This window comes from Leucopleurus acutus (genome assembly GCF_964270905.1).
Source record: "Leucopleurus acutus genome assembly, chromosome: 17".
Taxonomy (NCBI): Eukaryota; Metazoa; Chordata; class Mammalia; order Artiodactyla; family Delphinidae; genus Leucopleurus; species Leucopleurus acutus.
The window spans coordinates 27,066,429-27,081,201 of NC_139159.1; positions in this window are offsets into that span (position 1 = coordinate 27,066,429).

A 14,773-nucleotide genomic window follows, 5' to 3' on the forward strand; every position below is an offset into this window, starting at 1 on the left:
GTGGCAGTGATGTAAGAGTGAGGAACATAGTGAAAGACCCAAAAAAGTCACATGGGAAAGAGCATGAATACATAAAAAAGACCCTAAAAAGTCACATGGGAAAGAGCATGAATACAGTGAGAGGCAGAAAATTGGGGCCTTTCATATGCTTGATCCACTAAGGTAGAAATATGCTCTCTTAAGCCTATTTCTGCATCACTTGTTTGGTTTACAATGTCCTACTTTATCCCCAGTACTTGGAGGAAAAACAGCTAATTATTTTGCAAATATATTTATACATATGGTTTTATTGTAAATTTTTATGATCCAAGCCATCATCTGCTATGGCAAAATGCTCTATTTCAAGTATATAGTAATCATGAGTTTTAGAATAATGTGTTCTCTCATCCTTGGTTGAAATTTTTTTGATGTTCTAGGAACCTTTACTCGAAGAGGGAAGTTAAACATTAATAAAGTTTTCATTTTGAAGCATTTTAATTAAACTTTAGGTGATTTTACATTTCACTTAATCCTCTTACATTATCTCACATTTTTGGAAAAAATTAATGAAAAGGACACACAGTATTCATGTTTTATTAAAGGGTGGAGGCAAACTCAGTTGAAATAGATGTTCAACATTTTGCAACACTAGCCTCAGGATTTGTTACATACAAATCCTTGAGGTAGAGCTTCCACTTTTGATAAACCCACCACCATCTCATCTCATTTTAAGCAGGATTCTGTGTCTCTTCTGTATTCACAAACAAAGACACTGCAGTTCAATTGTTTGTATGGCAGCTAAAATTATGCAAATGTTTGATTCATTGTAGTCCTTGATTTTCTTTATCAGCTTGTATTCTTGAAGGGCCAGCTAGAGTTTAATGTTTCCTAATTGTAATCTTCCTAATTGGCCACAAGTAGCTGGTTGAAAAAAAATAATTTTGTAGTCTTTAAATTTCCCACCCTTTTACTTGAATTTACTGCAAAGCACTGTGGCAATCATGCTAATAGGAATACTTGCACAACGTATGCAGTTTCCCAAAAACTCCTGATATATGACTAGAAAAGTAAAAATTTAGGACTCTGCAATTCAGAATACTCAATAATCCATATTTTTACTTTTTCTCTAAGAGACTTATAAAGCATTAGTTTACATGTCATCAAGGGGTAGTCTATGTGGACATCACTCAGAATTTTCAAATATTTTAGCTATTAGCCACTTGTTCCACTGATTCAATAACCGTATCTGCTAAGAAGCACACAGGAAAAAAAAATCTCCATCTCTGTACTATTTTGACCCTGGATTTGTGTTTGAGAAGAAAAAATCTTGCTTTCCCTTCTCTTCTCTATCATTACTTACTGTATGATTTTGGTTTAAGTCACTTCCATGTCTGAATAGTTCATCTTTAATACGAGCTTAATATGATCTACCATTCAAGATATTGTAGAGTTATAGACAAAGCTACACAGGTCCCAACTCGGTGACAGCTAGACTATTAGCATAATTATCATTATTATTAAACTCTTCTGAAGTCAAGGGTATCTGTACAACACTAACAACAAATTCAGTTTTTTAATTTATGAAGTCCCAGATAAATCATGCAATTGCTAGTCACAGAGATTCTCCTCATGTGTGTGTGCAACAGGCTGGGTACTTTTTATGGGGGGGATGGGTATTTTTAATTCATTTGATAAATTCATAATATAGATAATTTAGACAAATAAACAGCCATTCCTAATTTTAAAATGGTTGAAGAGTGGTAGCTTTGATCAAAATGAGTAGAAAAGTCCTTAGAATCTGCCCCACGGAAAAGAATTGTTTTAAAGCTGAGTTCTCTATGGAAGAAGTCCTTTGCAGCCTGGAGTTTTGGCTAACAAGGCTAATTTTGGTTATTTTCAAAATAACACTTCAAGATATATGAAGTTTCTATACACTCAAGTTGACTAAAAATGACATGTCCTGTTGAAAGCGGAAAACATTAAATCATATTTTCTAGTCATAAATTTACTCTTCATAGGAAAACTATTAAATTATATGGAACAGTGACAGAACAATCCTGTTACCAGTATTCATTACTGGGTTGTAAGTGCTGTGAAAAAAATTTATTTCTTTTTGCATGTCTGTGGGGTATTTATAAAATCTGTGGAATTTGGAATTTTGTGAAATTACAGTTATATGCCAGTAGTAAATATAATTTAATACCCTCTATTCAGGAGGTACTATGATAGGCACTTCTGCACACATTATCTCCTTTGATAGACTGGTGAAGCTACTCTGTTTACAAAAGAGCATTATTATAGATAATACCTTTGTTGAACAGCAAGAGAGTTTTAATCAGTATGATAGAGCAGCTTACTTGGGGTGGTTGAGTTTGTTATTATCACATAAAGATAAGGAAAGTATCTTTTATGTTAAATTTTAAATTTCCAAATTTTGTTCTTTATTTTAAATGTGTACACAATAAAAAGAGTTTACATTATAGAAATTTAATACTAATATTTCTTGTTAAAGTAAGAAATACCACACTTATATGCATGAAATAATAATTTCTGCTGGAAATCCTAGCAAATCATTGCTACTAAGTATAAAAAGAAAATTATTAAGCAACTAGTTAGGCACAAACAGGGCTAGACTCAGGAAAATAGCGGTTATCACAGGGTAAAATAACACATAAAGATTTTTAATATCAAAGAGCAGGAGAAGTACAAAATAAATAATATTATATATTACATACAATATTTGAGTAGTTTGTCCTGAATATTCCATCACAGTCTCTGACATTAGATTCGGGCTTTTTTTTTACTGCCAATACATTATGTTTTATTCTATTCTTATTTTACACACTCTCACTCTGATCCCACCACCTCCCCTGGTGGCTGAAGCTGATAGCTCTGAAATCTGGAATTTTATTTTATTGTCCTCTGCATGCTCAATCTCTAACAGTTTACTGGACATCTCTCTTTGTTTTTTTCAGCAAGCAACTCCAGCTAACTATGTCCCAGAAACATCCTTTTTTTATATTTATTTTAATTAGTGACCCTATGAGGCACCCATGATGGAGACTTGGAATTTAACCTGAAATTATTTCAATAGGCTTAATAACTACTTCTTAAATGCCTGTGTTTTCCACTCTATACTTATTGCAAATAGTTCCTTAGTTCAGATCACCATTATTCTTGTATGGCTTAATGCAATATACAGTATTGAAATTTATTGTGGAAAGTGATGGCTTAGCTGTGCCATTTGAGTAGTTGGAGGATATCTTTAAAGTCTGATGGTAATTTGAAGAAGTTGCCACAAGATAGTGTTTTCTTCTTTTTAGTTTAATTATAGACATTTGAAACCTTGACTAAGCCATGCAAGACAGGTATGATATATGAATTATATTTTCATTGTTGAAGGACTGACTTATGAAGTAGTCAATACATACATATATGAACTATGAGAGATTGTACCAATTGAAGTAAAATAATGAGGGATACGGTATCCAAGTTTAAATCAGTGTTTTTAAAGTTTTATAAGCAATATTGAGTGCTTGGCAATAGGGTAGTCCACATATGCTATTAAGCTTCAAAGAGATTCTGCACTCTAATAAGGGGAACCCTATTAGTAAGATCATAATTTTATCTGTAAGGAGAAAGCAGCACAGGAGATGATAAATCAGTTTACTAGCTTTCAGACTTTTGACTTTCTTGCATCCCAGGATCCCATAAATTCCTGGGTCTTTTGTATTCAATAGTCTTTTCTTCTGTATTGCAAACTTCCTAGTTCCCAGACTACAGTTTCTATAAAGACAGATCCCCAGTCCAAAGCTCTAGTGTCAATTATTCTTTCTAGAGCCACACACACTTTATTATAAACCTATTTATTTTTCAACACTCAGTAGTTTCTGTTTAACCTCAGATATTATTTTTATAAAAGTCAAAGCATGAATCTTCAGTCCTCTTTGATCGTATCCTCTTTCTCATTCTGTCCCTATCCACACATCCATCCAAAAAGATGTCGCATATTCAATATTGTGTTCTAATTTGTTCTCAAAGTTATTCGTTTGTCTTTATCCTAATGACTTTAAGGCCTTATTTCCTCATCTTCTAGCTCCAGAAGGCACTTTACATATATAAACACTCACATTCATCTCACAGAAATGCACACACACACATACATACACAAAAGTTTTGTTTTTAAAATAATAAGCCAACATATATCTGTCATATAATATTTATGTCATATTAAGTATATATAATAACAGTATATATTTTGATACATCTGTATTAATAAATAAAGAGTTGTTTTTAGGTAAAAGAGCTCATAATCACTTATTCAATTAATGCATATAAATCTACATCACTCCTTATTACCTTCATGTCATGATATTATATGGATGTTCTATAATTAAATTTGTTTTTTCTCTATAATGGACATTTAGGCTGTCTCCAATTTTTTCACTATTGCGAATAATATTACAGAGAATATCCTTATAAATGTGTCTATGCAAGACTTTTTACCCCCTTGTGAAATGGAATCACATATTATGAATCATTTGACTTTGTACTTTTAAAATTTTTGTAGCTACTTCAAGCTATCCTCCAAAAACGATATATTAAGTTGCACTATCACAAAGGTAAGAAATTGCCCATTTTTACTTATATTTAACAGCAAAGATATTATTATTTATTTAGTATTTCCTGAATTTACCATAAACTGTTGTTTTTTTAAATTTGCATTTATAGATATATGTTTAATGAGGTTCAACAACTTTATAGATATTTACTGGCCATTTTTGCTTCTACCTTAAATTTTTTCATATCCTCTGCCCATTTTTCAATTGATTGTTTAAATTTATTATTCCATTTATTTGTGAGAGACTTAACATAATATGTATATAGTATATCTATATATATATATACTGCTATTGTTGTTAGGATATCAATTCTCCCCCAAAGTTTTAAGTGATTGCTAATTTTATCAAAAATTATTTCTATTTATCATCAAATATACCTTTTTGCTTCTCCATATTTCTGAATTTTCTATTACAAATATGTGATATTTTTGTTTAGGAAAACAAAACATAATTATTGCTTTAAAATTACTAGTAGAATTTGCGGGGGTGATAAAATTAAAGCATTGTCAGTCTTTCTTTTTTTTTTTTACAGCTTTATTGGAATATAATTGCTTTACAATGGTATGTTAGTTTCTGTTTTACAACAGAATGAATCAGTTATACATATACATATGTTCCCATATCTCTTCCCTCTTGCATCTCCCTCCCTCCCACCCTCCCTATCCCACCCCTCTAGGTGGTCACAAAGCACTGAGCTGATCTCCCTGTGCTATGCAGCTTCTTCCCACTAGCTATCTATTTTACGTTTGGTAGTGTATATATGTCCATGCCACTTTCTCACTTTGTCACAGCTTACCCTTCCCCCTCCCAATATCCTCAAGTCCATTCTCTAGTAGGTCTGTGTCTTTATTCCTGTCTTACCCCTAGGTTCTTCATGACATTTTTTTCTCTTAAATTCCATATATATGTGTTAGCATATGGTATTTGTCTTTCTCTTTCTGACTTACTTCACTCTCTATGACAGACTCTAGGTCTATCCACCTCATTACAAATAGCTCAATTTTGTTTCATTTTATGGCTGAGTAATATTTCATTGTATATATGTGCCACATCTTCTTTATCCATTCATCCGATGATGGACATTTAGGTTATTTCCATCTCCTGGCTATTGTATATAGAGCTGCAATGAACATTTTGGTACATGACTCTTTTTGAATTATGGTTTTCTCAGGGTATATGCTCAGTAATGGGATTGCTGGGTCATATGGTAGTTCTATTTGTAGTTTTTTAAGGAACCTCCATACTGTTCTCCATAGGGGCTGTACCAATTCACATTCCCAACAGAAGTGCAAGAGGGTTCCTTTTTCTCCACACCCTCTCCACCATTTATTGTTTCTAGATGTTTTGATGATGGCCATTCTGACTGGTGTGAGATGATATCTCATTGTAGTTTTGATTTGCATTTCTCTAATGATTAATGATGTTGAACATTCTTTCATATGTTTGTTGGCAGTCTGTATAACTTCTTTGGAGAAATGTCTATTTAGGTCTTCTGCCCATTTTTGGATCGGGTTGTTTGATTTTTTGTTATTGAGTTGCATGAGCTGCTTATAAATTTTGGAGATTAATCTTCTGTCAGTTGCTTCATTTGCAAATATTTTCTCCCATTCTGAGGGTTGTCTTTTGGTCTTGTTTATGGTTTCCTTTGCTGTGCAAAAGCTTTGAAGTTTCATTAGGTCCCATTTGTTTATTTTTGTTTTTATTTCCATTTCTCTAGGAGGTGGGTGAAAAAGGATCTTGCTGTGATTTTTGTCATAGAGTGTTCTGCCTATGTTTTCCTCTAAGAGTTTGATAGTGTCTGGCCTTACATTTAGGTCTTTAATCCATTTTGAGCTTATTTTTGTGTATGGTGTTAGGGAGTGATCTAACCTCATATTTTTTTACATGTACCTGTCCAATTTTCCCAGTACCACTTATTGAAGAGGCTGTCCTATCTCCACTGTACATTCCTGCCTGCTTTATCAAAGATAAGGTGACCATATGTACATGGGTTTATCTATGGATTTTCTATCCTGTTCCATTGATCTATCTTTCTGTTTTTGTGCCAGTACCATACTGTCTTGATTATTATAGATTTATACTATAGTCTGAAGTCAGGAAGCCTGATTCCTCCAGCTCCGTTTCTCGATCTCAAGATTGCTTTGTCTATTTGGGGTCTTTTCTGTTTCCATACAAATTGAGAAATTTTTTGTTCTAGTTCTGTGAAAAATGCCAGTGGTAGTTTGATAGGGATTGCATTGAATTTGTAGATTGCTTTGGGTAGTGTAGTCATTTTCACAATGTTGATTCTTCCAATCCAAGAACATGGTATATCTCTCCATCTATTTGTATCATCTTTAATTTCTTTCATCACTGTCATAATTTTCTGCATACAGGTCTTTTGTCTCCTTAGGTAGGTGTGTTCTTGGATATTTCATTCCTTTTGTTGCAGTGGTAAATGGGAGTGTTTTCTTGATTTCACTTTCAGATTTATCATCATTAGTGTATAGGAGTGCCAGAGATTTCTTTGCACTAATTTTGTATCCTGCTAGTTTACCAAATCCATTGGTTAGTTCTAGTAGTTTACTGATAGCATCTTTAAGATTCTCTATGTATAGTATCATGTCATCTGCAAACAGTGACAGCTTTACTTCTTCTTTTCCAATTTGGATTCCTTTTATTTCCTTTTAACCTCTGATTTGCTGTGGATAAAACTTCCAAAACTATGTTGAATAAGTGTGGTGAGAGTGGGCAACCTTGTCTTGTTCCTGATCTTAGTGGAAATTCTTTCAGGTTTTCACCATTGAGGATGATGTTGGCTGTGGGTTTGTCATATATGGCCTTTATTATGTTGAGGAAAGTTCCCTCTATGCCTACTTACTGAAGGGTTTTTATCATTAATGGGTGTTGAACTTTGTCAAAAGCTTTCTCTGCATCTATTGAGATGACTGTATGGTTTTTCTCCTTCAATTTGTTAATATGGTGTATCACATTGATTGATTTGCATATATTAAAGAATCCTTGCATTCCTGGAATAAACCCCACTTGATCATGGTGTAGGATCCTTTTAATGTGTTGTTGGATTCTGTTTGCTGGTATTTTGTTGAAGATTTTTGCATCTATGTTCATCAGTGATATTGGCCTGTAGTTTTCTATCTTTGTGACATCCTTGTCTGGTTTTGGTATCAGGGTTAAAGTGGCCTCTTAGAATAAGTTTGGGAGTGTTCCCCCCACCCCGCTATATTTTGGAAGAGTTTGAGAAGGATAGGTGTTAGCTCTTCTCTAAATATTTGATAGAATTCACCTGTGAAGCCATCTGTTTCTGCACTTTTGTTTATTGGAAGATTTTTAATCACAGTTTGAATTTCAGTTCTTGTGATTGGTCTGTTCATATTTTCTATTTCTTCCTGATTTAGTCTTGGCATTTCTAAGAATTTGTCCATTTCTTCCAGGTTGTCCATTTTATTGGCATAGAGTTACTTGTAGTAATCTCTCATAATCTTTTGTATTTCTGCAGTGTCAGTTGTTACTTCTCCTTTTTCATTTCTAATTCTATTGATTTGAGTCTTCTCCCTTTTTCTTGATGAGCCTGGCTAATGGTTTATCAATTTGGTTTATCTTTTCAAATAAACAGCTTTTAGTTTTATTGATCTTTGCTATCGTTTCCTTCATTTCTTTTTCATTTATTTCTTATCTGATCTTTATGATTTCTTTCCTTCTGCTAGCTTTGGGTTATTTTTTGTTCTTCTTTCTCTAAGTGCTTTAGGTGCAAGGTTAGGTTGTTTACTCGAGATGTTTCCTGTTTCTTAAGGTAGGCTTGTATTGCTATAAACATCTCTCTTAGAACTGCTTTTGCTGCATCCCATAGGTTTGGGTCATTGTGTCTCCATTGTCATTTGTTTCTGGGTATTTTTTGATTTCCTCTTTGATTTCTTCAGTGATCACTTCGTTTTTAAGTAGTGTATTGTTTAGCCTCCATGTGTTTGTATTTTTTACAGCTCTTTTCCTGTAATTGATATCTAGTCTCATAGTGTTGTGGTCAGAAACGATACTTGATACAATTTCAATTTTCTTAAATTTACCAAGGCTTGATTTGTGACCCAAGATATGATCTATCCTGGAGAATGTTCCATGAGCAGTTGAGAAAAATGTGTATTCTGTTGTTTTTAGATGGAATGTCCTATAAATATCAATTAAGTCCATCTTGTTTAATGTATCATTTAAAGCTGTGTTTCCTTGCTTAATTTCACTTTGGATGATCTGTCTGTTGGTGAAAGTAGGGTGTTAAAGTCCCCTACTATGAATGTGTTAATGTTGATTTCCCCTTTTATGGCTGTTAGTATTTGCCTTATGTATTGAGGTACTCCTATTTGGGTGCATAAATATTTACAGTTGTCATATGTGTGTGTATATATATATATATTATATATATATATAATATATATACATATATACACTTGGATCAATACCTTCATCATTATGTAGTGCCCTTCTTTGTCTCTTCTAATAGTCTTTATTTTAAAGTCTGTTTTGTCTGATATGAGAATTGCTACTCCAGTTTTTTTTTTTTGGTTTCTATTTGCATAGAATATATTTTTCCATCCCTTCACTTTCAGTCTGTATGTGTCTCTAGGTCTGAAGTGGGTCTCCTGTAGACAGCATATATATGGGTCTTGTTTTTGTATCCATTCAGCCAGTCTGTGTCTTTTCGTGGGAGCATTTAATCCATTTATATTTAAGGTAATTGTCGATATGTATGTTCCTATTCCCATTTTCTTAATTGTTTTGGGTTTGTTATTATAGGTCATTTCCTTCTCTTGTGTTTCTTGCCTTGAGAAGATCCTTTAGCATTTGTTGTAAAGCTGGATTGGTGGTGCTGAACTCTCAGCTTTTGCTTGTCTGTAAAGGTTTTAATTTCTACATCAAATCTGAATGAGATCCTTGCTGGATAGAGTAATCATGGTTGCAGGTTTTTCTCCTTCATCACTTTAAATATGTCCTACCAGTCCCTTCTGGTTTGCAGAGTTTCTGCTGAAAGGTCAGCTGTTAACCTTATGGGGATTCTCTTGTGTGTTATTTTTCCCTTGTTGCTTTTAATATGTTTACTTTGTATTTAATTTTTGACAGTTTGATTAATACATGTCTTGGTGTGTTTCTCCTTGCATTTATCCTGTATGGGACTCTCTGTGCTTCCTGGACTTTATTAACTATTTCCTTTCCCATGTTAGGGAAGTTTTCAACTATAATCTCTTCAAATATTTTCTCAGTCCCTTTCTTTTACTCTTCTTCTTCTGGAACCCCTATAATTTGAATGTTGGTGCATTTAATGTTGTCCCAGATGTCTCTGAGACTGTCCTCAGCTCTTTTCAGTCTTTTTTCTTTATTCTGCTCTGCAGTAGTTATTTCCACTATTTTATCTTCCAGGTCACTTATCCGTTCTTTTGCGTCAGTTATTCTGCTGATCCCTTCTAGAGTATTTTTAATTTATTTTATTGTGTTGTTCATCATTGCTTGTTTCATCTTTAGTTCTTCTAGGTCCTTGTTAAATGTTTCTTGCATTTTGTCTATTCTATTTCCAAGATTTTGGATCATCTTTACTATCATTATTCTGAATTCTTTTTCTGGTAGACTGCCTATTTCCTCTTCATCTGTTAGGTCTGGTGGGTTTTTATCTTGCTGCTACATCTGCTGTGTGTTTTTCTTTCTTCTCATTTTTCTTATCTTACTGTGTCTGGGGTCTCCTTTTAGCAAGCTGCAGGTTCGTAGTTCCCGTTGTTTTTTGGTGTCTGTCCCCAGTGGGTGAGGTTGGTTCAGTGTGTTGTGTAGGCTTCTGGGTGGACGGGACTACTGCCTGTGTTCTGGTTAATGAGGCTGGATCTTGTCTTTCTGATGGGCAGGTCCACATCTTGTGGTGTGTTTTGGGGTGTCTGTGGACTTATTATGATTTTAGGAAGCCTCTCTGCTAATGGGTGTGGTTGTATTCCTGTTTTGCTAGTTGTTTGGCATAGTGTGTCCAGCACTGTAGCTTGCTGGTCATTGAGTGAAGCTGGGTACTGGTGTTGAGATGGAGATCTCTGGGAGATTTTCGCCTTTTGATATTACGTGGAGCTAAGAGGTCTCTTGTGGACCAGTGTCCTGAAGTTGGCTCTCCCACATCAGAGGCACAGCACTGACTCCTGGCTGCAGCACCAAGAGCCTTTCATCCACACGGCTCAGAATAAAAGGGAGAAAAAGTAGAAAGAAAGAAAGAAAGAAAGAAAGAAAGAAAGAAAGAAAGAAAGAAAGAAAGAAAGAAAGAAAGATAGAAAGAGGATAAAAGAAAATGAAATAAAGTAAGGTAAAATAAAATAAAGTTATTAAAATAAAATAATAATTATTAAGAAAAAAATGTTTTAAAATAAAAAAAAGAACGGATGGATAGAACCCTAGGACAAATGGTGAAAGCAAAGGTATACAGACAAAGTCTCACACAGAAGCATACACATACACCCTCACAAAAAGAGGAAAAGGGGAAAAAATGATAAATCTTGCTCTCAAAGTCCACCTCCTAAATTTGGGATTTTTCGTTGTCTATTCATGTATTCCACAGATGCAGGGTACATCAGGTTGATTCTGGAGATTTAATCCACTGCTCCTGAGGCTGCTGGGAGAGCTTTCCCTTTCTCTTCTTTGTTCACACAGCTCCTGGGTTTCAGCTTTGGATTTGGTCCCGCCTCTGCGTGTAGGTCGCTGGAGGGCATCTGTTTTTCACTCAGACAGGATGGGGTTAAAGGAGCCGCTGATTCGGGGGATCTGGCTCATTCAGGCCGTGGGGAGGGAGGGGCACGGATGCGGGGCAAGACTGCGGCAGCAGAGGCTGGTGTGACGTACCAGCCTGAGTCGTGCTGTGCGCTCTCCCGGGGAAGTTGTCCCTGGATCCCGGGACCCTGGCAGTGGCGGGCTACACAGGCTCCCCGGAAGGCGGGTGTGGATAGTGACCTGTGCTCACACACTGGCTTCTTGGTGGCGGCAGCAGCAGCCTTAGTGTCTCATGCCCATCTCTGGGGTCCGCGCTTTAGCCGCGGCTCGCGCCAGTCTCTGTAGCTCCTTTAAGCAGTGCTCTTAATCCCCTCTCTTCGCGCATCAGGAAACAAAGAGGGAGGAAAAAGTCTCTTGCTTCTCCAGCAGGTCCAGACTTTTCCCCGGACTCCCTCCTGGCTAGCAATGGTGCACTAACCCCTTCAGGCTGTGTTCACGCCACCATTCCTCTCCCTTCACTCCAACCAAAGCCCGAGCCTCAGCTCCCAGCCCCACCTGCCCCGGCGGGTGAGCAGACAAGCCTCTTGGGCTGGTGAGTGCTGGTCTGCACCAATCCTCTGTGCGGGAATCTCTCTGCTTTGCCCTCTGCACCCCTGTGGCTGCATTCTCCTCCGTGGCCCGAAAGCTCCCCACACTGCCATCCGCAGTCTCTGCCCACGAATGGGCTTCTAGTGTGTGGAAACCTTTCCTCTTTCATGGCTCCCTCCCACTGGTGCAGGTCCCATCCCCATTCTTTTTTCTCTGTTTATTCTTTTTTACTTTTGCCCTACCTGGGTACGTGGGGAGTTTCTTGCCTTTCGGGAGGTCTGAGGTCTTCTGCCAGTGTTCAGTAGGTGTTCTGTAGGAGCAGTTCCACGTGTAGATGTATTTCTGGTATATCTGTGGGGAGGAAGGTGATCTCCACGTCTTACTCTTCCACCATCTCCCCCCTTTTCCCCAGTCAAATTCGCACTGTCAGTCTTGATGTTAAATTGTAAACCTCCTTTTTCTTCTTCCCCCTTTCTGCAATCAATCTCTGGCACTTGCACACCACACAGAAAGTCAGGTATATAACTAGACAGGCAAGGGTGAAAAAGGAGAAAAGAATCAGATTCTTTATGGTATCTATTCAGATTACTCAGTGTCTTGTCACACCAATTGTCAAATATTTTAAATATCACTTCTGCCAATGTCAAGTGTAAACTTTATTTAAGGTTCCTTGTTTTACATTTAGAAATCAAATTCTACTCTTGCCCCCATACTATGACCCTGATGGTAACTAAAATTCATACAACTTCCAAAACTCACCAAATACAGTCATGCGTCTTATCTCATGACGTTCACAAAGATATGAGAAAAGTAGGGTAGTAACTAATACTTGCATTAAGGAGAAACAGAACTGAATCAAAACTGAGATGTTACTCAACTTGTCTAATATTATTCAGTTAATCAAGTGTTGGAACCAGGACATGAACTTAGCTTTTCTGATGCTACCCATCTATCAGTATGGCTTCTCTGTTGAATTGAATTGAATGCTTTTCTCTAAACAATCCCTGCTCTTTACCAAACTCCTGTATTTTATAATACAGTTTACTTTATTTGGAATCCTTTCTTACTAGGATTGCCATATTTAGCAAATAAAAATACCAAAACACCAGTTAAATTTCAATTTCAGATAAACGACTTTTTTTTAATAATAGGTTTGTCCGATATATTACATAGGTCATACTTATTCTAAAATAATATTTATTGTTTCTCTGAAATGCTCCTTTAACTGAGAGGCCTGTATTTTACCTGGTAACCCAACTTCCAGTCCTGTTTGTTCTCAGAATCTTAGCCATTCTTTAACAAAATGGATTTTTCCTCCTTGAAATGTATCCTAACCTTCTTAACTAATCACTTTTCTTGTGACTCATTAAATTCGATCTTATATCATAGTTTTGTGGCTTCTCCTTCCTTTCTACTATGTTACAATGACTTTGACAGATACAGGTTATTCATCCTGTAACATCCCAAAACAACTAACATCCTACATAGGATGTTCAAAAAACTTCACTAACTTGAGTTAGTATATGCCAATCTCTAGCCATCATTTCAAGTTACCTATATGTATTATCTACGACAATACACACTAATAAGAACAAAAAAAAAACTGTTCTTGTACATTTTAAAAAAGAAATTGTCTGAAATTAGTTAAATCATAAAGATGTTTGTATATTTGGGATATCTGCATGTTTAGAACAACTTCTTTTTCAAGGTGCTAAGTAGCCAAGGTCATATCCTACCTGTTTTCCTTTTTAAGCTCCTGAGTAAAAGTCTACTTTTCTTTCAAATTCTTCAAATAATTGATCATAATCAGGATGAGAGAGCTGGGTCTGATTTTTTTAAAAATCTTAACAATAATTTATAAAGTTTCTCTTACATTCAAAGTAATTTAATTTCTAGATGCTGTCAGTGATATTGAAACAAATAATTGCCTCCATTTAATGTTTGGGTACTCTGTGCCAGGTCCTGTGTTAGAGATAAATGAAGTTACATGGTCCATGATCTTAAAACATTCACATTTGAAATTATATATATATATATATATGAATTTTTAATGTAGGCTCAAAGTTTCAACTTATACTTTACATCTACCTTAAAATTAGCTTAAGGAAATAATGGATGCAAAAATTCAGCTAAACAGATGTCCATCCCATCCTATGTGTGAATGAATATATATATATATATATATAAATGAAGTTGTGATAATATTGTCATGAAAAAGATGTTTTCAAGAAATTGTTCAGTGAAAAAAATTAATCATCATGGCAAGAACTATACAGTTTTTGCTGTTTTTGTATAAAGTAGATGAGCCTATATGCATAGAAAAAAATTAAGAAAGGCAAATGAAACCACTTCAAGGAAAATGATTTTTTAATATCACTATATTTTTTACATATTTAACTCTTTTTATCTATTTTTCTGGTATATATATGTATTTTACTTTTCTATCTACCCACCTTCCATTTATATAAAAGTTAAAATATAGTAAATAAAATTGTTCTAAGTAAAAGTTATACTTGATATTAATAATTATTTTGGATACACAGATGCAGGAAGCAACACAAATAATGTCACTGAGATTCAAGCTCCTTCTGTGACTAACCTACTCAATCTCAATGAATCCAGTTACTTCCAGGTACAAACAGCAGATTTGAGGATTGGCCAAAGAATTTTGATCCAGATGAAGCACTGATGGTGTTAAATGCATCTTGGAAAGGAACAATGGCATGTTTATGCTAGGTTAAACACACACACACACACGTCAGAATGACCATCATTGAAAAGTCTACAAATAACAAATGCTGGAGAGGGTGTGGAGAAAAGGAAAACCTCCTACACTGTTGATGGGAATGTAAATTGGTGCAGCCACT